Source organism: Lissotriton vulgaris, unplaced genomic scaffold (genome assembly GCF_964263255.1).
Source record: "Lissotriton vulgaris unplaced genomic scaffold, aLisVul1.2 SCAFFOLD_1048, whole genome shotgun sequence".
Classification (NCBI taxonomy): Eukaryota; Metazoa; Chordata; class Amphibia; order Caudata; family Salamandridae; genus Lissotriton; species Lissotriton vulgaris.
Window position 1 is genome coordinate 368,737 of NW_028253281.1, and position 24,372 is coordinate 393,108.

Genomic DNA, 24,372 nt, shown 5'->3' on the forward strand with positions numbered 1-24,372 from the left:
CACTCTCTGTATTACGCTCTCTGTACCACATTCTCTGTACTACATTGTAAGAGTAGTTCAGAGAGTGTGTTGCAAAGAACATGGTACAGAAAGCGTGGTGCAGGAAGCGTGGTGCAGAAAGCGTGGTGCAGAAAGCGTGGTGCAGAGAGTCTGGTGCAGAGAGCATGATGCAAAAAGTATAATGCAAAAAGTATAATGCAGAGAGTATGGTGCACTATAAGTTGGCAATCGCTGATGATGATGAAGTGAGTGCAGGTGAGAACCAATCTGCAAACTCCAATTGGGTTGCTTACGTGAGGCATTGCCAACTTTTTCACATCTTTTCACTTTCTATACATTCTCTGTCTGGCGCTCTCTGTCTGGCGCTCTCTGTCTGGCGCTCTCTGTCTGGCGCTCTCTGTCTGGCGTTCTCTGTCTGGAGCTCTGTCTGGCGCTCTCTGTCTGGCGCTCTCTGTCTGGCACTCCCTGTCTGACGCTCTCTGTTTGGCACTCTCTGTTTGGCGCTCTCTGTCTGGCGCTCTCTGTCTGGCGCTCTTTCTCTTACGCTCACCCTCTGTACTACATACACCCTCTGTACTACATACACCCTCTGTTCTACATACACCCTCTGTTCTACATACACCCTCTGTACTACATACACCCTCTGTACTACATACACCCTCTGCACTACATACACCCTCTGTACTACATACACCCTCTGTACTACATACACCCTCTGTACTACATACACCCTCTGTACTACATACACCCTCTGTACTACATACACCCTCTGTACTACATACACTCTTAACAACACTCTTAACCACACTCTCTGTACCATACTCTCTGTACCACACTCTCTGTAACACACAATCTCTTTACATACTCTCTGTACACACTTCCTATATTACTCTCTCAGTATTATGCTCTCACACTCTCTATACACACACACACAGTCTAACACGCTTTAAACGCACAAAATCTACACAACACTCTTTACTACAATAAACTACACAATATTAAGTACATGCTTATCTAAAAACACTATAGTACAAATGCAACTCACTATTATTTATGACTTGCTCAAAAATACAAATACACTTTACTAAACACTTTCATTACCTTACCTTCTTTCTTGTAATACAATACATTAATAAATACTATTATTAAAAGTACTAACTAATGCATTTTTCTCATTTTTCATAGGTTGCCAATTATTCCTTACAAGATCACAAGTTGCTAATTGTGTGTCCAAAGAACATCGAGGTAAAAGTACATAACTGTTTTTGTTTCTCTATCCACTTGTAACAGTAAAAAGACTTTTAACAACATCAAATAGTATAGATCTATAAACAAGATAACATAACTCATTTACTCTCTATATATACATATATATATATATATATATATATAGATATAGATATATAGGTGTGTGTGCATGTATATAGATATATTTATATATATATATATATGTTTATAGAATAGCCTACTTAAATTAAAAATAAAAATACTCAAGTATAAATAAAAGACCTAAATATTATAAAACTAATACTTACAAGATTACAAGGAAAAAAATAGGCTAGAAATTAAAAGCTATAAAAATAAATCTCATTAATAACTATAATATAAATATAGCAATTTGCCAGTAAAGTGTAACTATATACAAATAGAACATAGTCAATATACTCTTTAGACAAGAGTTTAAGAAAAAAAAATCAGTGTAGCAATAAATATGATCCAAATACTGCAAGCAGATTATCATCAGGGGCATTTAAGATTTTCAAGTAATTCAAGAGGGAGACAATGTTTACCAAATAGCACATTTGCGATTATACACAACTATAGCAAAGTTGCAAATACATGGACTAAAGAAGATTTACATCACATTATGGACTTAGGTGAAGCTTTATACACAGATATGCATTCAATTAATAGTCAAATACTTATGCATCCTGACGAATTGCCAAATTTTATACAACACAATAACACTATCTATGCACTTAAGCTTAAAGAACCATCATATGGAGACATATTGAAACATTTTGACCCATCAACACCAACATTAATAACAACATTAAAAGCTGCACTAGATTGCAACTCTGGTGTTTTACTTTGCATGGAAAAGTATGTTATTTCTATTATAAACAATAACAATTCATACTTTGTATTTGATTCACATAGCCGCGATAACACAGGAATGCCTCACCCAAATGGAACATGTATTACTATACAAATACCATTTGAAAATATTCTAGACTACATCACTAAGCTTGCACATAGCATTAAAGGTCCAAATGATAATTGCGTGCCATATGAATTAACTCCTATAAATATAACTACTATTAAAAAAGATACGCTTCAAAAAGCAATAGTCAATAATGAACAAAATAGAAATTCTATACCAAGAAAATATATATATGTGCATTCTACTGAAGCATGTTCGAATTTTTTTACACACGCCTTTCAGACACGTATAGAAAGAGCAAAAAGTATCATACGTGAAGCAAAATTCAGAACCTTTACTAATGTAGAACAGCCATCAACATCATTAGCTAATACTCTTAGTACAAGATCAGATGCAAATGCATTTTTTACTCCTACAACACGTACAGAACTAACTACGACTAACAGCCATCACATAGATCCACCACAATATACTACTACACCACAGAATAATACTACAACTAACACATATGCTAGTATAGTTAGAAAAACACTTCAACAAAATAGTATAAACAAACATTTAGAAAAACAAACATCACAAGGTAATTTACATGCCAACACATATACAGATATTAATGATCATGTTTATAAACCTATTCCTGTAAGTAATACAATAATAATTCCTGAAAATAGGGCCAATAGCATATTGACTACAAGTGTAACAGACACAAATAGAGACCTAAATAATGATAATTTGGCACAAACTCCCCAAAATATAGATACGGTTAATAGAACACAGGAGCATAAACAAAACACCATTGAAAACACATCACAATATTCACAATCTCTAACAATGAGTCTATTTGCTATACTACACAACTACTGTAAACCAGCATCTACTTGGGACACTTTAGATGTTAATTGTATAATGGATCTTGGAGATGCTTTATATACTGAAATGCACTCTCTTAATAACGATAATTGGGAACTACTACATAATTTACCTAATTACATAGTTCACAATAACATAATATATTCTACTAAGCTGAAAAAAAGCTTTCAAGGTGAGATAAATGAAGAAAACAAACGTAAAAATGCTAAATTAATGTCAGCATTAACTTCAACAATTAATTTAGAAAATGGTGTTTTAATCAGTATAGAAAATAATGCAATTTCTGTATTTAAAAATAACCATTCTTACTTTATATTTGATTCACATAGCCAAGATGAAAAAGCAATACCACATCCTAATGGAACATGTATTGCTATAGAAATAGAATCTATTAATCAACTTATCCAATACATCATAAAGTTACCTAATAAAGGAAGACTAACACATTCACAAAGTATTAGTTTACAATTAACTCCTGTAAAAATTATAACAATTAGCCAAAAATCACTTAACGCAACACTAAAAAACAATAGCGATAATAAAATGAAGTCTAAAAAAAACATATATGTCCATACTACACAAGTATTGGTTAATGCATTAACACATATTACAACTACAAACATGCAAGTCAGAAATACAAGTACAAACACAGTAAACAGCAATAGTCAAGCAAATGAAGAGCTTTTAACAACACACAGTAATGTCACTGCCGACATAACTAATAGCAATGACAATGTCATAACTGTATCATTTACACATAGTGATCAATTACAAACACAAACTAGTAGGGTACAGGCACAAAAAACTAACAGGAAAAGAAAGCATACACAAGAAGCAGAAAATTCTGATTACACTGATACTAATATAAGGTTAGAAACAACAACTGAAATAATAAGTAGATTCCATGCCCCAGTAAGATATGGTCCGGAGTATGCTTGCACTATTTGCAATCAATTATGGCATAAACAGAATTTAGTCAAAACACACAGTATTACAAAGAAAGCAAAATTCTTAGAGTGTAACATTAGCAAATTCAAAAGTGATGAGATATGTAAAACATGTTACACATATATCAATAACAACAAAATACCCCCTTGTTCTTTTTATAATAGTATGACTTTTCCTAATATTCCAGCAGCTTTACAGTTGCATAATTTAGAAGAAAGATTAGTATCACCAAGAATACCTTTTTTACAAATTAGAGCACTACCACGTGGGTCCCAAAAATCTCTATCAGGTGCAGTAGTTAATGTACCTGCAGATGTTATGACAACTGTTACTGTTTTACCTAGGCAAGTTAATGATAACATGACGATTCCCATTAAATTAAAAAGAAAATTAAGTTACAAATCTTATACACATTTTGAGAATGTGAGACCTAATAAAGTTAAACACGCTGCAATATATGTAGCAAGTACTAGCAATATGTTCAAAGAATATGGAGTCACCATTAATCCAGATTGGCAATATACACCTGCAAATATAACACCTTGTAATGACACTTCTGATACTAACGATACATCAGATTCTGAAGACAACATAGCAGCAGGGAATTTAGATACTATGTTAACGAATGAAACTATAACTACAGAAAATACTAATATTTTAAATTTAGCACCTGCAGAACATAACACACCAAGAGGTCTATATGAAGACATAGATTCTGAATATTTAGCTTTCCCTACAATATTTTGTGGCAAGCGAAGGCTAACAAATAAAGAAAGGCATGTACCAGTACATTACAGCACAATTTATCAATGGGAATTAAGGAGTAATGATAAAAGAGTAGCAAAGTCTATAACTAATGTTTTCTTTAAATTGACTAAGCTGCGCATAAAGCAAATACATAGCAAAATATACATCTCCCTTAGGAAATACTTTAATAATGGCCATGTTATAACTGCAAAAGACATCAAACAAAAATTAGACAAAATTCTACAATTTAATGAGGGGTACAAAATACTTAAAACTGTACGTAGTTCACCACCATATTGGGAGCAATGCAAAAAAGATTTATTTGCTATGATCAGACAATTAGGGATACCAACTTTCTTTCTGACTGGTATCATTTAATTAACATCTTATTGCGTAGTGAAAACCAAAAGGAATGTACAAAAGAAGAATTTCAAAATATGTCATGGGAAACAAAATGTGCATTAATACAACAAAATCCTATAACTGGTGCAAGACATTTTGACTTCCAAGTTAGAAAACTATTTAATTGTATACTATTACATGAAAGTAATCCAATCGGCAAAATAATAGATTACTTTTATAGAGTAGAATTCCAACAACGAGGATCCCCACATATACATGCCATAATATGGATCGAGAATGCCCCACAATATGAAACTTCTGAACTCAATAAAGTTATTACTTTTATCAATAAGTATGTAACATGTGCAAAAAGTCAAGATCCAAATATAGAGTCTTTATTACCGCTCCAAAAGCACGGGCATACAAAGAATTGTCGTATTAAACATAAAAGAACATGCAAATATCAGTATCCAAAATATCCAATGCCAGAAACGTATATATTAGAACAATTAGAGCTAGACAAAACAGATCAAGAACTCCTTCAGCAAATTGAACTAATACATCTAACGATGAACTCACAAGAATTTCAAAATTACACTTTTAGTCAGTTTTTAGATTCAATGCAACTAGATATAAAACAGTATCTTAAATGTATACAATCAATTATTGAAAAGAAAACTATTTTTCTACAAAGAACACCTGCTGAATGCTTTATTAATAACTACAATCCTACAATTTTACAAGCATGGCAAGCAAACATAGATATACAATACATCTTAGATGCATATGCCTGTGCTGTATATATTGTTTCATATATTAGTAAATCTCAACGTGGAATGAGCAAAATAATTGCACAAGCTGCAAAAGAAGTATATCACAATCCAAGTATAAAAGAACAACTCAAGCATATAGGTAACAAATTCTTAAACTGTACCGAGATAAGTGCACAAGAAGCTGCCTATCTCATACTTCAAATCCCTTTACGAAAAAGTTCTAGATCTTTTGTATTCATTAATACAAGCCCACAAGAAAAGAGGACATACCTATTAAAAGACATTGAGACTATAAATTTATTGCCAGATACTTCTAATAACATTCAATATGAAAATATTATAGTAAAGTACAGCAAACGCCCTGAAATATTAGAAACATGTACATTAGCTGACTATGCATCTATGTATGATGTTAAAAAAAAAAAAAAAAAAGAATAAAGAAACCGACCATGAAAATTTTCTGGCAGAAAATAACTTTTATAGCTCAGATGAGGAAGAACTTGAGATTAATCTGCAAAATGAAGAAATAGAAGTAGACTACGCTAAACGCAAAAAACAAAAAATAATTCGATATTGTAGATTTAACAAAAACAATGACTCCGAAAATTATTATAGAGAATTGATAATGCTTTATTACCCATGGAGAGTTGAACATCAAATAATTGGTCAGAAAGAAACCTATTATGAACGCTATCTAGAAATTCAAAGCACAATTGACTATTATCATAATAAATATAATAAAACATTAACAACAAACGACAATGAAAATAGTACATTAGATCCATTACTTATACCTCCCACAGAAATAGAAAATGATGACAACATATGTCCAGAAATACAAGCTAATGAACAAATAATCTATGACTTATCATTCGATTTAGGAATTAGAAGTACAACTATTGAAGAAGAACTAACAAATAATTTAATACCAAATGAGCAATATAACAGTATAATGCAAAATCTTACCAATGAACAACTTAACTTTATATACCATCACTTACATTGGATAAAGACAAAAGATACACCCTGCTACACATTTTGTACAGGTGGTGCAGGAGTTGGTAAAAGCTTCCTTATTACTGCGCTTTACCAAACATTACTACGATACTACAATACTAAAGCAGGAGAAAATCCAGACAACATATATGTATTGCTTACAGCTCCAACGGGCAAAGCAGCACATAACATTCATGGTAAAACACTACATAGTACTTTTAAAATACCTGTTTCGCAAACACTAGATCACAAACCACTAACTCATGAGAACAGGAGCACACTACAAAACCAATAATTAATGCATCTAAAAATAGTAATAATTGATGAAATCTCAATGGTAGGAGCAAATATATTCAATTTCATACATAATAGACTACAAGAAATAAAAATGTCTAACCTCCCTTTTGGTGGTGTATCAATTTTAGCAATTGGAGATTTTTATCAATTAAAGCCAGTATTTGACCCATACATTTTTGAAACTTCTAAATATTCATACAGACCATTAAGTACTAATCTATGGCAAGAACATTTTAAGTTATTTGAGTTAACTAAAATAATGAGACAGCTCAATGACTTACCATTTGCTGAACTACTAAACAGATTACGAGAAGGAAAACAAACTACTGAAGATATAATACAGATACAAACACGAGAATTAGAACCACCAGAAAACATTATCAAAACTATACCTTACATAATGGGAACTAACAATGAAGTTAATAGCATTAATAGTGCAGTTTTATTGGAACATATACAACATTACCCAGTTTACACAGCAACAGCAGTAGATACAGTTGCATCTGACTTAACTGAAATTGTTAAAAAGAAAATTCTCAGTCAATTGCCTACAGACTCAACAAAAACAATGGGCCTGCCATTCGTTGTCCATATTGCCTTGAAATTAAGATATGGTCCAACTAGCAATATTAATGTTAATGATGGCTTAACAAATGGTGCTACAGGCATAGTTGAATTTGTAGAAACAATAAATAACACCCCTAATGTTATATGGATTCATTTTGATGATGGAAATGTTGGTAAATATACAAGGCAGGAAAATAAACACATATATAACACTAACATTTTGCCTACTTGGACACCAATACATGCTATATTTCGCCATTTCCAATTTACCAAAAAATTTATAACCATTATACGCAAACAATTTCCCCTACGACAATCATCTGCACGTACTATACATAGAACACAAGGAGCTACTATTGAACCACTTTACATACACTTTAACAATAGCAAAGTACATCATATGCATTATGTGGCTTTAAGCAGAGCGAAATCATTAGCTAACATATATATTAAAAACTTTAACCCTGACAAAATAGCTGTCCATGCTAAAGTACATGACGAAATGACAAGACTAAGAACAGATATGCTATTGCAAATATCTGTACCACAATTATGTAACTACAGCCAAATGTGTAATTTGATAGTGCAAAATATACGTTCACTGCAAAAGAATTACACAGCTATAAAAGCAGACACAAATCTAATGAATGCAGATATTCTATGCTTCACTGAAATAAACACTACTAGACTAGCTGATAGCAATACTTTCTTAATAGAACAGTACCATCTATTAATATTTGACAAATTCCACCATCAAGTAACAAACCATGGCATAGCAATTTACTACAGGAAAAATATTTTTTTAATTCCTATATATGAAACACAACACGAAATTGACATTCTACATTTTACTCTGCAGCTTAATAATTGCAACTACTTATTTGTTATACTATACAAACCACCACATGTACACATACAAATACTATTACAAGTTTTAAGTACGATATTGAACTTTTACCCTAATTATAATTACTGCATAATGGGTGACTTCAACATAGATTTAACTCAAACATCACAAAATGCTGACATACTGCGACAATATATGGTAAACGAATTCAAATGTGAACAGAAAGTAACAGAATATACAACTGACTACAAATCAACTTTAGATCATATCTATAGTAATGTAAACTTAAGTCACTATGGTATATTAGAGTCATATTATAGTGATCACAAAGCTTTATGGGTTGCAATTTAGTAAGCATGTTGTATATATATGTGTGTATAAATAGTTCGCTATCTTTATGTGGCTAAAGCAATATTTATGTTAAGTAGTAACTCAGTGGCTCTCCATGGGTATATATGTAGCTCTGTATATGTGTTGATAGCTCTCTGTGTGTATGGCTATCTCAGAATATGGAAGTTTATGGATGTATCAATATGTAGTGCTCTATATGTATGTCTGAGTGATACACTATCTGTGTGTGGTAGACTCTCTCTCTATATATACCTCACTCTCTCTCTCCCTATCACTTTCTCTCACTAACTCTCTCTCACTACATCACTCACTCTATCTCACACACTACTTCACTCTCTAACTAACTCATTCACTCTCTCTAACTCACTCTCTATCTCACTACTCAACTCTATCTAAATAACAGCAACACAATAACACGACTTCTCTAACTCTCACTCAATAGCTCATTAAATAAATGTTGCTACATACATCACTCTCTTGCTACATCACTCTCTAACACACTATCTCACAACTTCACTCTCTACCTCACTACATCACTGTCTCTCACTACATCACTCTCTCTCAATTTCACTCTCACTACATCGCTATATCACGCCTCGCTCTCTCTAAAGTTCAGTCAGTCAATAACTCACTAACATAATCACTATCTCACTAACACACAAATTTTATCTCTTTACCTCACTACATCACTCTCTCTCAATCTCACTTCATCAGATTCCCAATCTCTTTTTCACACTAAATAACTCCCACTCTCTATCACTAACGCACTCTTATCTCACTAACTCACAACATCACTCTCTGTTTATATCTCTACATTCCTAAGCATCACTACCTAACTCTTTCAATACTTCACTCTGTCTCTCACTACCTCACTCTCTATCTACCTAACTCTCTCTCACTACATAACTCTCTCTATTTAATAAGCCTAGGTTACTTTATGTTACTTCAAGATAAAGTACAATGTATTCAACAGTTATATTCAAAATGTATACTCACAATTTATTCTCATTTCAGATGATTTCTATACAAGAAATTAAGATGGGCAAACAAGATGAGAGCAAACCTTATCAAAAGGCTATAAAAGCAAACATTGTAACATGTTCTCAAAAAACAAACTACCAAAATGCTAAGAAAGAAAACAAAATCTTATACCACCTTGCCCTAGCAGATGAAAGTGGTACAATAAAAGCAACATGCTATAATGACGATTTTTACAATCAAACAAAACAAGGACATGGAATTATTATAAGAAATTTCCTAGCAAAGAACAATGTTGTACTTTTAACGAAAAATACAAAAATATCAAGGATGATACCTTTAACGCTTACTAGTGAGATTCTGGACGAAGCAAAAAATATACTAGAACCACCAGCTCCACCAGTATCACCGATTAAAACAATAAGACAAGCAAAATTAAGGACATTGATGAGCATAACAGGGACAATATCCGAGGTATGTTAAAAAGTACAACACAAACTCTATTCAAACATGCTCTCTGCTTCACGCGATCTGCCCCCACGCTCTCTGCCCCACGCTCTCTGCCCCATGCTCTTTGCCCCCACGCTCACGCTCTCTGCCCCACGCTCTCTGCCCCCGCGCTCTATGCCCCCGCGCTCTATGCCCCCGCGCTCTCTGCCCCCGCGCTCTCTGCCCCCGCGCTCTCTGCCCCCGCGCTCTCTGCCCCCGCGCTCTCTGCCCCCACGCTCTCTGCCCCCACGCGCTCTGCCCCCACGCGCTCTGCCCCCACGCTCTCTGCCCCCACGCTCTCTGCCCCCACGCTCTCTGCCACCACGCTCTCTGCCCCCACGCTCTCTGCCCCCATGCTCTCTGCCCCCATGCTCTCTGCCCCCATGCTCTCTGCCCCCATGCTCTCTGCCCCACGCTCTCTGCCCCACGCTCTCTGCCCCCCCGCTCTCTGCCCCCGCGCTCTCTGCCCCCGCGCTCTCTGCCCCCGCACTCTCTGACCCCACGCTCTCTGACCCCACGCTCTCTGACCCCACGCTCTCTGCCCCCACGCTTTCTCTTCAACACACTCTCTTCACAAAAATCTGTCTGCACCGCACTCTGTCTGCACCGCACTCTGTCTGCACCGCACTCTGTCTGCACCGCACTCTGTCTGCTATACTGACACATTACGTCACTAATAAAAACTAATATTTACTTTATCTTTTACAGGAAGAAGAAACTAAAAACATTTTTGTGTCAGGACAAGAAACAAAATTAAAATCTATTACAGTTATAGACACAACAGACTGTCAAAATAACATTATGGAGAAATGCAACAGAATTCCCAATAACACTTGGAACGTATGTCAAAATGACACACTTAACCGTCCACGAGTTTAACAATGAGAAAATGTTAAATACTACGCGGAATACACATATAGAGGTAAGTACTACCCACACGCTCAGCCCCACACTCTCTGCCCACATGCTCTCTGCCCCCACGCACTCTGCCCCCACGCACTCTGCCCCCACGCACTCTGCCCCCACGCACTCTGCCCCCACGCTCTCTGCCCCCACGCTCTCTGCCCCCACGCTCTCTGCCCTCACGCTCTCTGCCCCCACGCTCTCTGCCCCCACGCTCTCTGCCCCCACGCTCTCTGCCCCCACGCTCTCTGCCCCAACAGCTCTCTGCCCCCACGCTCTCTGACACCACCCTCTCTGCCCCCGCGCTCTCTACACCCCGCACTCTCTGCCCCCGCACTCTCTGCCCCCACGCTCTCTGCACCACGCTCTCTGCCCCAACAGCTCTCCTCAACGCTCTCTGCCCCCACACTCTCTGCCCCCACGCTCTCTGCCCACACGCTCTCTGCCCCCCGCACTCTCTACCCCCCGCACTCTGTGCCCCCCACGCTGTCTGCCCCCCACGCTCTCTGCCCCCGCACTCTCTGCCCCTCGCGCTCTCTGCCCCTCGCGCTCTCTGCCCCACGCGCTCTCTGCCCCCGCGCTCTCTGCCCCACACGCTCTCTGCCCCACGCGCTCTCTGCCCCACGCGCTCTCTGCCCCCCGCGCTCTCTGCCCCCCGCGCTCTCTGCCCCCCGCGCTCTCTGCCCCACGCGCTCTCTGCCCCACACTCTGTGTATATGTAGATTTGAGTGCGTTTACCTGTATGTATGCAAAGCTCAATAAGTGGGTAGGTGTCTATGTGTGTTTCTTTAAGTGGCTCTATATGAATATAATTAACTCTCTATGTCTATGTAGATGCCTCAATATGTATTTTACCTAGATCTATATCTTACAGCACTATCTATCACTACCTAACTCTCTCACTACCTCACTCTCTAACTCACTACATCACTCTCTATCTTACTACATCACAAATTCACTCTCTATCTATCTCACTACATCACTTTCTATTACTCTCTATCTCACTCCCTCACTTTCACTACATAACTCGCAATATACCACACTCACTCTCTAACTGTAGATCTGTATCTTACAGCACTATCTATCACATCACTCTCTCACTACATCACTCTCAATATCACTACATCACTCTCTATCTCACTACATCACTTTCTCTCTATATCACTACATCTTTATATTACTTTCTATCTCACTACATCACTTTCAACACCTCACTCAAAATACATCTCGCTCAGTCTCTTGAAATCACTCTCGCTCTCTCACTACATCAATAAATGTAACTCAAAACTCCACTCAATTTATCTCACTACCTCACTATCCTACAACATCTATCTCGCAAAACATCACAACTACACAATCTCCCACTAAATAAGTACATCACTCTCTCTCGCTCTCACTACCTCACTCTCTATCTTTAAAACTATCACTTTCTATTTAACTTACCATCTGGACTACTACAATAACAGAATAATCACAATGCACACTATATGCCTCTATTAACAATTTTATTTTACTTTGCAGGTAATAGAACCACCTTTGGAAAAAATAAATATTACAATATATGGGATTGAAAATACGACGCAAGAAAAATGTACACTAACCGTACACATTCAAGACACTGAACTTTTAAAATCAATGGACATCGAAAATACTATTATAATGGACTACTTCGATATACCTACAGACGTAGAAGACTTTAGTGAAGCTCTCATGCTAAAATTACCAAAAAATGTCAATGTTATATTTAAAAATGGCTCCATTATTGAAATACTCGAATAAAATTACTACAATGTAATTTAAAGTGAACACTAATGCAAACTTTAAGAAATGTAAACAAAACTCTATAAAATTCTATTTAATAAAATTTTTTAAACACTTTTCAGTACTAATTATTTACAAACAACAACAATGTTTTTGATCTTCTGAACTATCAATGCATATTTACAAATAGTCTAGGATTACCTCTGTATGTGTAAGTCAGTAGCAATGTATGTCCTCACTCTATCTCAAACTCTCACTTTCACTACCTCATTCTCTTCCCATCACAACGTCACTCACTCTCTCTAACTCACTCTATCAATATCACTAACTCACTCTTTCAACATCACTAATACACTAAATATATATCACTAACTCACTACTCACACAATCAAACACTCAATACCTCACTCACTAACACAATATCTATCTCACTACCTCACAAATACACTCTCTCTCTCTAACTCACTACTTCACTCACTCTATATCTCACTAATTCACTTTCAAAACCTCTTTCACTACATCACTCTCTCTCAAGCTCACTACCTCACAACGTCACTCTCTGTTTCAATCTCACTACATATAACAACACTACACCTCACAAACTCACTCTTTAACTACCTCACTCTCTGTCACTCACTACCTCACTCTATCTACCTCACTCTCACTATCTCACTATCTCCATTTGTATCACACAAAGACATTTTCACTCTGTTTCAATACATTACTCTATAGCTCACTACCACACAAACTCACTCACTGTTTACATCTCACTACTATAAAAGATTCCACTACCTCAATACCAAAATCTTTCACAAACTGACTTTTTCCTTCTCTCACTACCTCACTCTCCATCTACATCTTTATCACTACATAAATCTGTCTACTACACTATATTTATCTCACTACTTCACTATCTCACAACTTCTCTCTCAAAAAATATAACAAATTCACTCTCTCACTACTTCACTCTCTCACTATAACTCACTACATCAATAACTCTATCTCACTACCTCACTCTTTCTATCACAGTAACTCACTTCTACTCTCTCTATCACTACCTCCCTATCTCACTAAATCACAACATCCCTCTCTCTAACTACCTCACTCTTTACTAACTCACACTCTATCTCACTACATCACACTCTATCTACCTCACTCTCTATTTCAATATCTCACTCTATCTTGCTACCTCACTCTCTCTCTGCTAATGCAATAAGTATCCCATATTTTGATTGAGAGGGGGGGGGGGGAATGGACGCCCACGGATTGTCAGAAACTTTGATGTGTGCACATGGGGAGGGATTATATAACTGCAAATGTGTATTATAACTAAAGCATCTAATGTGCTGATGGCCATAGTGCCAACACAAGTGTTCATTGTTTTAATGTCAGTACAGTATTAACACAGGGCAGAACGTGCTGCACTAAGAAAACGTTTGCTACAACCTGAAATGAACATCAGAAAATTCATGCCTCCAAAGTTTCTAGGCTAATATGCAAGTAGATCACCTAGGCTAGTCTTTTAATTTTCATTCTGGGTCTTGTAGTCCTAGTTTTCTATTATAAAAATCAGGGGAAAGCAAAAAAAATACGATCTATGTGCTGCACATATGTAGACAGAAAAAATTGAAAACTATGCAAAAAAAATAAAAAGAAGTTGCTAGGGAATGTCACTGCCTCATGATGCTTCAGTCAAATAAGTTTGGCTGCCTTTACAGCCCACTGTGACTATATTCTGTACAGTAAACAGCTACAAAAAGATAACCAGTGATATAAAATATTCAACTATTACTGTACTCCTTCCACCATCAATTGGATCAGTATGTTGCCAACTTTTCAGCTGTGCGCTATTTGGACAAGGTCTGTTAGACTGACATCATTTTATGATGTCTTCACACATTAATGGTGCCTAACAGTCGGAGGAGGGGAGGGAAAAAAAAGTCTGTGGTGTGTTTCAATCTCACTACATATAACAACACTACACCTCACAAACTCACTCTTTAACTACTTCACTCTCTCAGTCACTCACTACCTCACTCTATCTACCTCACTCTCACTACCTCACTACCTCTATTTGTATCACACTAAAACACTTTCACTCTGTTTAACTACATCACTCTATATCTCACTAACACACAAAGTCACTCTCTGTTTACATCTCACTACCGTTAAAGACTCCACTACCTCAATACAGAACTCTTTCACGGACTCACTTTTTCATTATCTCACTACCTCACTCTCTGTCTACCTCACTAAATAACTCTGTCTACTACACTATACTTATCTCAGTACTTCACGATCTCACAACTTCTCTCTCTAAAAATATAACAACTTCACTCTCTCACTACTTCACTCTCTCACTATAACTCACTACATCAATCAATATCTCACAACCTCACTCTTTCTATCACAGTAACTCACTTTCAATCTCTCTATCACTACCTCCCTATCTCACTACATCACAACATCCCACTCTCTAACTACATCACTCTTTACTACCTCACACTCTATCTCACTACATCACTCTCTCTCACTACCTCACTCTCTATTTCAATATCTCACTCTATCTTGCTACCTCACTCTCTCTCTACTAATGCAATAAGTATCCCATATGGGGTTTTGGGGGGGGTGATGGACGCCCACGGATTGTCAGAACGTTTGATGTGTGCACATAGGGAGGAGTTATATAACTACAAATGTGTGTTATGAGTAAGGCATCTAATGTGCTCATGGCCATAGTGCCGACACAAGTGTTCATTGTTTTAATGACATTACAGTATTAACACAGGGCAGAACGTACTGCACTTACAAAACGTTTGCTACAACCTGAAATGAACAACCTAAAATTCATGCCTCCAAAGTTTCTAGGCTAATATGCAAGTAGCTCACCTAGGCTACACTTTTACTTTGCATTTTGGGGCTTGTAGTCCTAGATTGATATAATAACAAAAAATGGAAAGCAAAAATACTAGGATCTATGTGCTGATAAAATGTGGACCTAGAAAAATTGAAAGATCAGCAAAACAAATAGGAAGAAGTTGCTAGTGAATCTCACTGCCTCATGATGCTTCAGTCAAATAAGTTTGGCTGCCTCTACAGCCCACTGTGACTATATTATGTACAGTAAACAGCTAATAAAAAGTGAACAGGGATGTAAAAAATTCAACAATTACTGTACTCCTTCCACCATCAATTGGATCAGTATGTTGGAAACTTTTCAGCTGTGCGCTATTTGAACAGGGTCTGTTATAATTACATCATTTTCTGATGTCTTCTCACATAAATGGTGCCTAACAATCGGAGGAGGGGATAGAAAATGAAGTCTGTAGTGTGAGCTGTGTCTCTTTAATTTACAAGATTCATAATGGTACACATTACTTACCAAGCCTACTTCCTGCACATCTGACACCACGGGTCCATTAAGGTGGATACAGCAGCATGTTCATGGGACATCTTGTAGTATGTGAACACTTTAACAAAAAATGTGGGTTCATATTAAAACAAAAAAAAGGAAGTTTTGAAGTTGGGATTTAAGAATCGGTGAGATTCAGATTTATGCTACAATCTACAAAGATTACATATAGGTGAGCAGAGGTAAACAACTGTAACTCAACCTGCTCTTTAGTACACCTAATAGCTATATCACAACCTCACAAATTAACTCTCTCTATCTCACTACCTCACAAATTATCTCTCTCACGACTTCACTCACTCTATATCTCACAAATTCACTTTCGCTACCTCTTTCACTACATCACTCTCTCTACACCTCACAAACGCACTTATTGACTACCTCACTCTCTACCTCACTCTATCTACTTCACTCTCACTACCTCAATATCTCCATTTGTATCACACTAATACACACCACTCTATCTCACAACTTCGCTCTCGCAAAACATCACTACCTCACTCTCTTACTACCTCACTCTCTTACTACCTCACCCTCTAGCTCACAACTTCACTCTCTCTCTCTAACTCACTACCTCAATCACTCTCTATCTCACTACCTCACTCTTTCTATCTCACTAACTCGCCATGAAAAGCCTGGGTGTCTATGCGCTTAAGAAGTTTCGAATAACATAACTCACTTTCACTCTCTTTCACTACCTCTCTCTCTCACTACATCACTCTATGCTTAGATCATTACCTCACAACATCCCTCTCCCTCCCTCACTCTTTCACTACCTCACTCTCTATCTACCTCACTCTCTCACACTATCTCACTCTCTCTCTATTTCAATACCTCACTCTCTCTCTTTCACTACCTCACTCTCTCTCTGCTAATGCAATAGGTATCACATATGCAAAAAAAGCTAATGCCGATAGAAATGCCAATGCCATTTATTTAGGGATACAAAAAAAAAAAAAAAAATAAAGAGCAATACCAAAAGCTCTACATATAATATTGCCGAGACCATTGCATTGTAAATGCTTGTTAAAACTGCGGTGCTCTTTTCTCTTTTTCAGAGCGAAAGTGCCAATTGAGTAGCGAGGCAGAATGCCCCCACATTTATAGACTACCCCAAGACCTGTAGATCCAAATTGACACACAGGAGGGCACATATTGTTTTGGTTAGTATGTGGCAGCAAAGAAGAGACACTTCAGCCATGTCTGTCCGCCTTTACATAACTATAGCACTCTGTAGCGCCAAGAGAGGTTCGCTGCTGTGCCACATCACAGCGAGGGGCGCTGCTTACCTGGCAGGAAAGAGGCCAACAGGGGACCGCCCGGTCCCTTGGGTGGCTTCGCCGGGGCCTGCGTTGTCCTCACGCCGCGGTATCCATTTCCTCGCCGGTGGGCCGCTGCTGTCTCTCCGTGACCGCTGCCGCTCTTTGAAAGGTGCACCCGAGGTACGGCTCGGGTGTGCCTCGCTCCCTCCTTGTTTCCGAGAAACTTTCTCACAGGCCGTCCTTCCCAGGACTGCGTTACAGCTGCGGAACTGTAGACGGGTTCTTTCTTCCGAGTTGGGGAGCTGGCAGCTGCCCAAGACTTCAGCCAGCCGCAGGCACAGACAAGGAGCTGAGATTACAGCAGCGACGCACCGCTGGCTCCGCGTCTCTCAAAAGTCCAGTCCTCACGTGTCGAAGTGGCTGACAAAAACAAATCACAATAAATAAGGCGTTCGACGTGTTCCTTCCTTACACCGCAGCTTCAGTGTGCTCTCCATTCCTTAGCAAGTCCCTGGGTGTGTTGTACATGCTTTGGCACGCCTGTCTTCTTGTTACACAAAGATTTTTCCATGTTCAGAGACAAATGCCCCCCTGGCGGAAGAAGGCTCGGTTGAGTAACTCTCAATGGCACAGCAAGGGATAACAATATAAATCACTGCTTTATCAAGAATTGTGCAACACGGTGCGCGTTGCGTGAAAAGCACAAACTGCAGTGCCAAGGGGAGTGAGGCTGATGAAGCCCTTTCCCGGCCTGGCATGCAGCAGCTGCGCGCTGAGCGCTGCTGAATGGTGAACGCGCCCGGCCATCTGCATTCACTTACGGAGGCACCCTGACAGCTCCTAATTATAATTAATGTACTTCTTTGCGCGAGCACGAACGAAATATGCCCAAAATGGCGGAACAAAACTACATTTACCCTATCACTTCAAGCCTATTAAAACGACCACACAACGAACACGAATCACTGGCCAGATGACAGAACACGCAAAGGAATGTGTGGAATTTGTCTCGGCCAAAGCCCTAGGAGATACTTTTTTTTCTTCTTTAACATTAGTTCTCGAAACTCCTCCCACTTTACAGTGGGGAGGAGTCCGAGCCCTAAAAAGTGGAAGTCATGCATGACGCACAGTGCCAGGCCAATAGGTGACTGTGACTTGGTGTTGTTTCCAGGGCTTTAAGTGGGATGAAACAAAATGAGGAGAGGGGGTCTCTCCAAAGGGGGTGTTTGATGTAATTAAGGGCATGTCTTAAAAAACCAAAGCTAAAAATCTGTGCTTAGCATAGTGTGCTGCCGGACTGGTATTTTGCCTCTTCTGTCATTGCATCTAGATATGTAAAACAATAAGCAGTAGCGGTCGGTGGTGGGAGTGCCGCCGGGCAGTGAAGTGGGGTGGGGGAGGGCAGGGGTGGGGTGTAGTAAACTATGGAATATGGCCAAATGCAGGTAAGTAAACATATAAATAAATAAAACGAATTTAATTGTGCGCACTGCATCGCCAACTTCAATGCAAAACGCGCAACGAAATTTGTTTTATTTATTTATATGTTTACTCACCTGCATTTGGCCGCAATCCATAATTTACTACCCCCACCCTGCCCCTCCTCCACCCCACTTCACTGCCCGGCAGCACTCCCACCAAACGACCGCCACTGACAACAAATAACGTTACACCTGCAACAAGCCAGAACTATTGGCTTTGTCAATGGTTGTTATTTGCATAAAATGAAAATGCAGCAACCATGGCTTCCTTGAATATAATATTGAAAATGCACCAGTTCTTAAATGATGAGACTGGGAGAACTCTAGCCCCTTCTTTTTCACTTCTTTCACCACCTTCTTGGAATGAACTGAATTCTCACGAAGCAGCATTGGCATTTTTGCAGATTTCTTCCATCTGACAAAATGTCCTGCCGTAGACTGAGGCTAGAAGAGGCGACCCCATTCTGTAACAGCCCAGACTGACCCATTGTCATTCTGTATGTGGGAATCATCAGCCCCATACAGAATGACAAAGGGCGGGGTGGGGCTGCTCTTGTGCTCAGAGGAAGAGTGCAAGGTGGCCCCATCAGGGAGCTGAGGCTTCTTGCAGGCAACAGTGCTGTTCCCCAATGCCCAAAATTACGGACAAAAGGCGTCTGTAAAAGGGATTATCACGGACAACGGACGTGAGATCCAAATTATGGACGGTCCGTGAAATTTACAGACGGTCGCTCACCCTAGGGGTTAACAATGTTTACCCTTTAAGTGGACTGGGTCCTACCAGGTCTCAGATCCAGTAATTAAAAACTGACTATGGAATGGGTCCCTATTGGGCCCGATATATATGTCCTTAACTTGAGTTCTAAATAATGACCACAAATAAAAGTCTCCGATGCAGTTGCTGTTCACATTTCACATATTTTACTTCATGTTGCATTCCCAAAGAATAATTGTTTTTTCCAAATGTTGTGTTTCTATCCTTTATTTGATAAAACACGTCTGTTGTACAGTGTGTACGGTGCACAGATTCACCCGAGGTATCCGCGTAAGAACAGGTTGTGTGTGGGTGTTTAATGGGGCAAGGTTGAGAACTTTGGAGTTGAGGTCAAAAGCAGAGCGAGTTTCTCACAGTGCCTGTCAGCAAATCATCAAATCCTTGGCCTCTCTGCAGACCTCCCTGAGCAATGGTCACATATGTGCCTGCCAATTGCCATTATGATTCTGTAGGAAAGTGTCTGAAGGTGATACACAGTTTTTAAAATATTGATAACACCAAAGAAAAGGTGATTGAGTGGGTTGAGTGAAGGAGATGAACGGAAGTGCATGCTGGAAGATTGAGTGACAGTGCTGAAGATGAAAGCAAAGTTTGAGAAATGTAAATCGAGGATTTCTGAAAGATGTTGGGATCCTAATGGTGTGGGTGTCTAATAGAGGGAGAGACGGGAACGAGAGTTGTGTGAAAAGGAGAATAGGAGTGAATGAGACTCTCATAAGACCACCAGCCATTTCACTGACTTTTGTAATGTTTCATTCCCATTCTCCTGCTCTCATAATTGAAACTTTTTTTCAGCTGAAATTATTCACAACAAAATCATGGTTGTTATTCATTTATCAGATACCAATAACAAGCACTGGCCGTTGGTAGGTCTGGCATGTTTGAGGTGTATGTATGCAGTTGAATTATATGTCTGGATACAGTAAAAGAAAACCTACAGAGAGCTACACAGCCACTTGCCAGCTGGCACGCTGTGTGAAGCACGGAATTTTAGTTCAGGTGTTTTAAATTAGACCTTTAGCTGTTGTTATTTGGAAATACTTTCCAGTCGTGCTTCTTTGGCGACGCCCCTCTTAGATAGCCTCCCCTTTTTTCATCCCACCTAAGCACTGCGGGGCGTATTTACAAGCCCCTTGCGTCACTTTTCCCATGTTACAAGTGGCGCAAAAATGGAGCAAGGGGCTTGTAAATCTGCCCCTGTAGGTGTTGGAATTCTCCACTCCGAGCACCGGCCACATCAGGTGCTGTTTCACTGCTCGCCGCACATACACAGCAGACCTGCTCTGCCAGCCCAGGTTCGCCGCCATCTGGCGCTATTGAAATCTGGACTCGGATCTATTTCCAGTCCTGGCACCTCTGAATTAACCCTGCGCTTCCGTTGCACACTTCCATGTAACTCCTGCAGCTCTCACCTTGTAAACCGAGGCCAGCCTGCGTGCCGCTGCTCTGAAGCAACGTCTGCGCCACACTCTTGCGTGAAAAGAGACGAACTACGAGAAGGACGGCCCCCTGTGGAGGAGACCAGCCAACTTGAAAAAGTATTTTACTAATAGGATAAAACTTTGCGGCGCCTCATCATTCCTTTCACAGTTTGCCTCTGGCCCACCTGCAACCCGCCGGCTAAGCTGCCGCCAAAACCAATCTCAGGGGGTCTGCGGGAGGCCGAGGGGCGGCCCTGTTCTTTGGTTACAAACAATGGAAGGGCAGAGGGCAGGCTGCGGGCGGAAGGGCGCTAAGACGTCCCTATCAGATGATTGCCTTTTATAATTGCACTATTTCGTTCAACAGATAGGTTTACTTTGCTAATGTTTTTGGTTTTCCGTTAATCTCAGGGCTATTCGACTGGTACATGTCGGTCCCAAGTCATGTATAACTACAGGAGCCATTCACGTCTTTTTTGGCAAAAGCACAATATTGTATCACGGTTTAAGTAATTGTGAGCTACAAATCCCAGCATCGAAGTGCTGGCTAAAAGGCCCCCCCTCGCTTAATGTGTTCACAATCATGGGCTATGTGGCAGTCCTAAGCAGGGAAACAAGCTAAACATGTCAACATGTATTGAAAGGTTTCCCAGTGGTTGGCTTTCTGACAAGCGTCCCTGTGCACTTGTGTTCATTATTAACGTCATATGATTTTAGTTCGTTTATTTGATTTTATTATATGTCACAATGTGCCTTGTCGTTGTTTGCAAAACGGGGATGCGTGCCAGGGCCCCATACTTCCACTGCAGGGCTTTGATTTGACAAGTGAATGCATGATGTGGGTTGATTAATTTCAGGAGCCAGCAAACATGATGGGGCAGATTTATGTTAACTGGCGCATCGCATAGTGCGCCACAGCTACGCCACCCATGGTGCGCCGCATTTATAATGCGGCGCACCATGGCGCAAAAACGGCACAGATGCGTGACGCATCTGTGCCGGAAATGTGGCGCATTGCTGAAGTTGCGTCGCAAGCGCGACGCAGCTCCAGCAAGGCTCGGGGGTGCCCCATCTACACAATGCTGCATCAAGACCTACGCCTGCTGCAAGCAGGCGCAGGGTTTTGATGCAGCATTGGGCAGAAAGTGACTGAGTGAAATCTCATAGATTTCACTCAGCCACTTTCAGGAGGCGTTCCTGCGCAGGAACGCCCACCCCTGCGCAGGAACGCCTCCTTATGGCGCAGGGCTTTACAACGTGACGCATCTCCTAGATGCGTCACGTTGTAAATAGGGCGCATTGTTTGCGCCGCAGTTGCGTCAAATAAAGTGACGCAATTGCGGCGCAAGGGCATCATAAATCTGCCCCGATGTCCGGATGACATGGACTGAGGTAGTATCCAAATCTCAAACAGCAACAGCTATGAAAGCAACCTGCAGAATCGACTGAATCTGACATATAGATGCCCAATAGCGAAAGCTTCAGAAGTGTGGGTGCATCATGCAACCCTGTGGGTGGATTTCCACATCTTTACTCGATGAGCAACAACATTCTGACTTTCATCGGCCCTGCAGCAACCAGGAACGCACAAATTGTCAACATCAGCAGATAGGCCCTGATTACAAGTCTGGCAGTCCATGAACCGCCAGACTCGTTTGGGGCACTGGAGACACAGCAGCGGCGGTCTCCCAATTACCCTATTGCGAGATGGGAGGTGCGACCTCTGCAGCGGCTAGGAAACCGCCGGTCCCTGGTGACGTTGCAGCAACCTAGAAGCATCCATATGCTTGAGGGGACCGACGCAGTCCCGCCAAGCATATTAGGAGTTTCCTCTCCGCCAGGGTTTTCATGGCGGTTCCTCTCCCAGGAAAACCCTAGCGGAGAGGGAACAAAGGGGGCCTATAGGGCTCCTTGGTGCCTCTACACCCTATTGATGCAAACTGGGGGGGCACAACATGTGCCCCCTGCGTGCCGGCGCACCAATTCCTGCACTTCATGTACTTTTCAGTCCATGTTGTGCAGGAACTGTTTTGGCCTTCCCATTGCGGTGCCCATTTTTCAAGATACCGCCATGGGAACACAAAAAAAAACCCACCAGACAGGAAGAAACCCATAATCAGGCAGGCAGGGACAATGGCTTTGGTGGCAGTGTGGACCCGGCGCCGCACAGCCAAAAGTTGTAATCGGGCCCTAAATAAATACAAGGTGAACTAAAACATCAGAAGCTGAGGATATACTCTATCTCAGGGTTTGGATTAACGCAGACCGCGTTATATGGCCTGCATGGATGTCTGGTTCTGTAAGGCCAGTGATCTCTGTCCAGTGCTTTAGCTGTGCTCTTTTATAAAGGAAGACTCCATGTTACAATATTTAATGACAATGGTGAAAATCTTTTCTTTCTCAAGGCTTCTGCTCTGTTTTGCACCACCTCATCCTATTAATTTAGGAATAAAAAACCAGTGAGAACCTCAAAGTCGCATCCTGGCTGCAAATCTTCGCCCCAGTTCATAAAGACCCTCGTATCTATGAACAACCACCTCCATTGGACCTCCACCCTGCCACCATAAACACCAACTCTCATATAATAAGCCCCCTATCCCACTCTCCTGTTAGCACACCAGCCCATCCCTTTTGAGCCGAGGAGTACCATCTACATTAAATTAACAGAGCTGTCACCCCTTAGTTATGAGGGAGCAGATAATCCTACTGTCTTTTCATCATGACTTGAAGACCTGCATTTTCCTATCAGCTTTTGCACCATACCAACCCTTGCCCCTAGGGGTTAGGTAAAGCAGACTCACATACCTCTTTGTTGTATGTTATTTTGACATAAGGTAAGTAGCTTAAAATTGTAAAATTGTAATAACATAGTTAATAAAGCATCTAAATGTTATTTTTGGAAATAATGGTTATTTATTAAATAAAAGACACAGTACCGTTTTTTTTTTTAAACAAGCTTTATTTTCCCATGGTTTACATACACTGCAT

The 24,372-nt window shown here is 39.9% G+C and overlaps 1 long non-coding RNA gene across 1 annotated transcript; it reads left to right on the top strand.

Annotated features, from left to right (window-relative positions):
• The first annotated feature begins 10,242 nt into the window (after positions 1 to 10,242).
• Positions 10,243 to 13,019, top strand: LOC147661052 (uncharacterized). The gene is made up of 3 exons (XR_015306039.1): positions 10,243 to 10,354; positions 11,078 to 11,291; positions 12,794 to 13,019. It is a non-coding gene; the product is annotated as an uncharacterized LOC147661052 (long non-coding RNA).
• Positions 13,020 to 24,372: the final 11,353 nt, after the last annotated feature.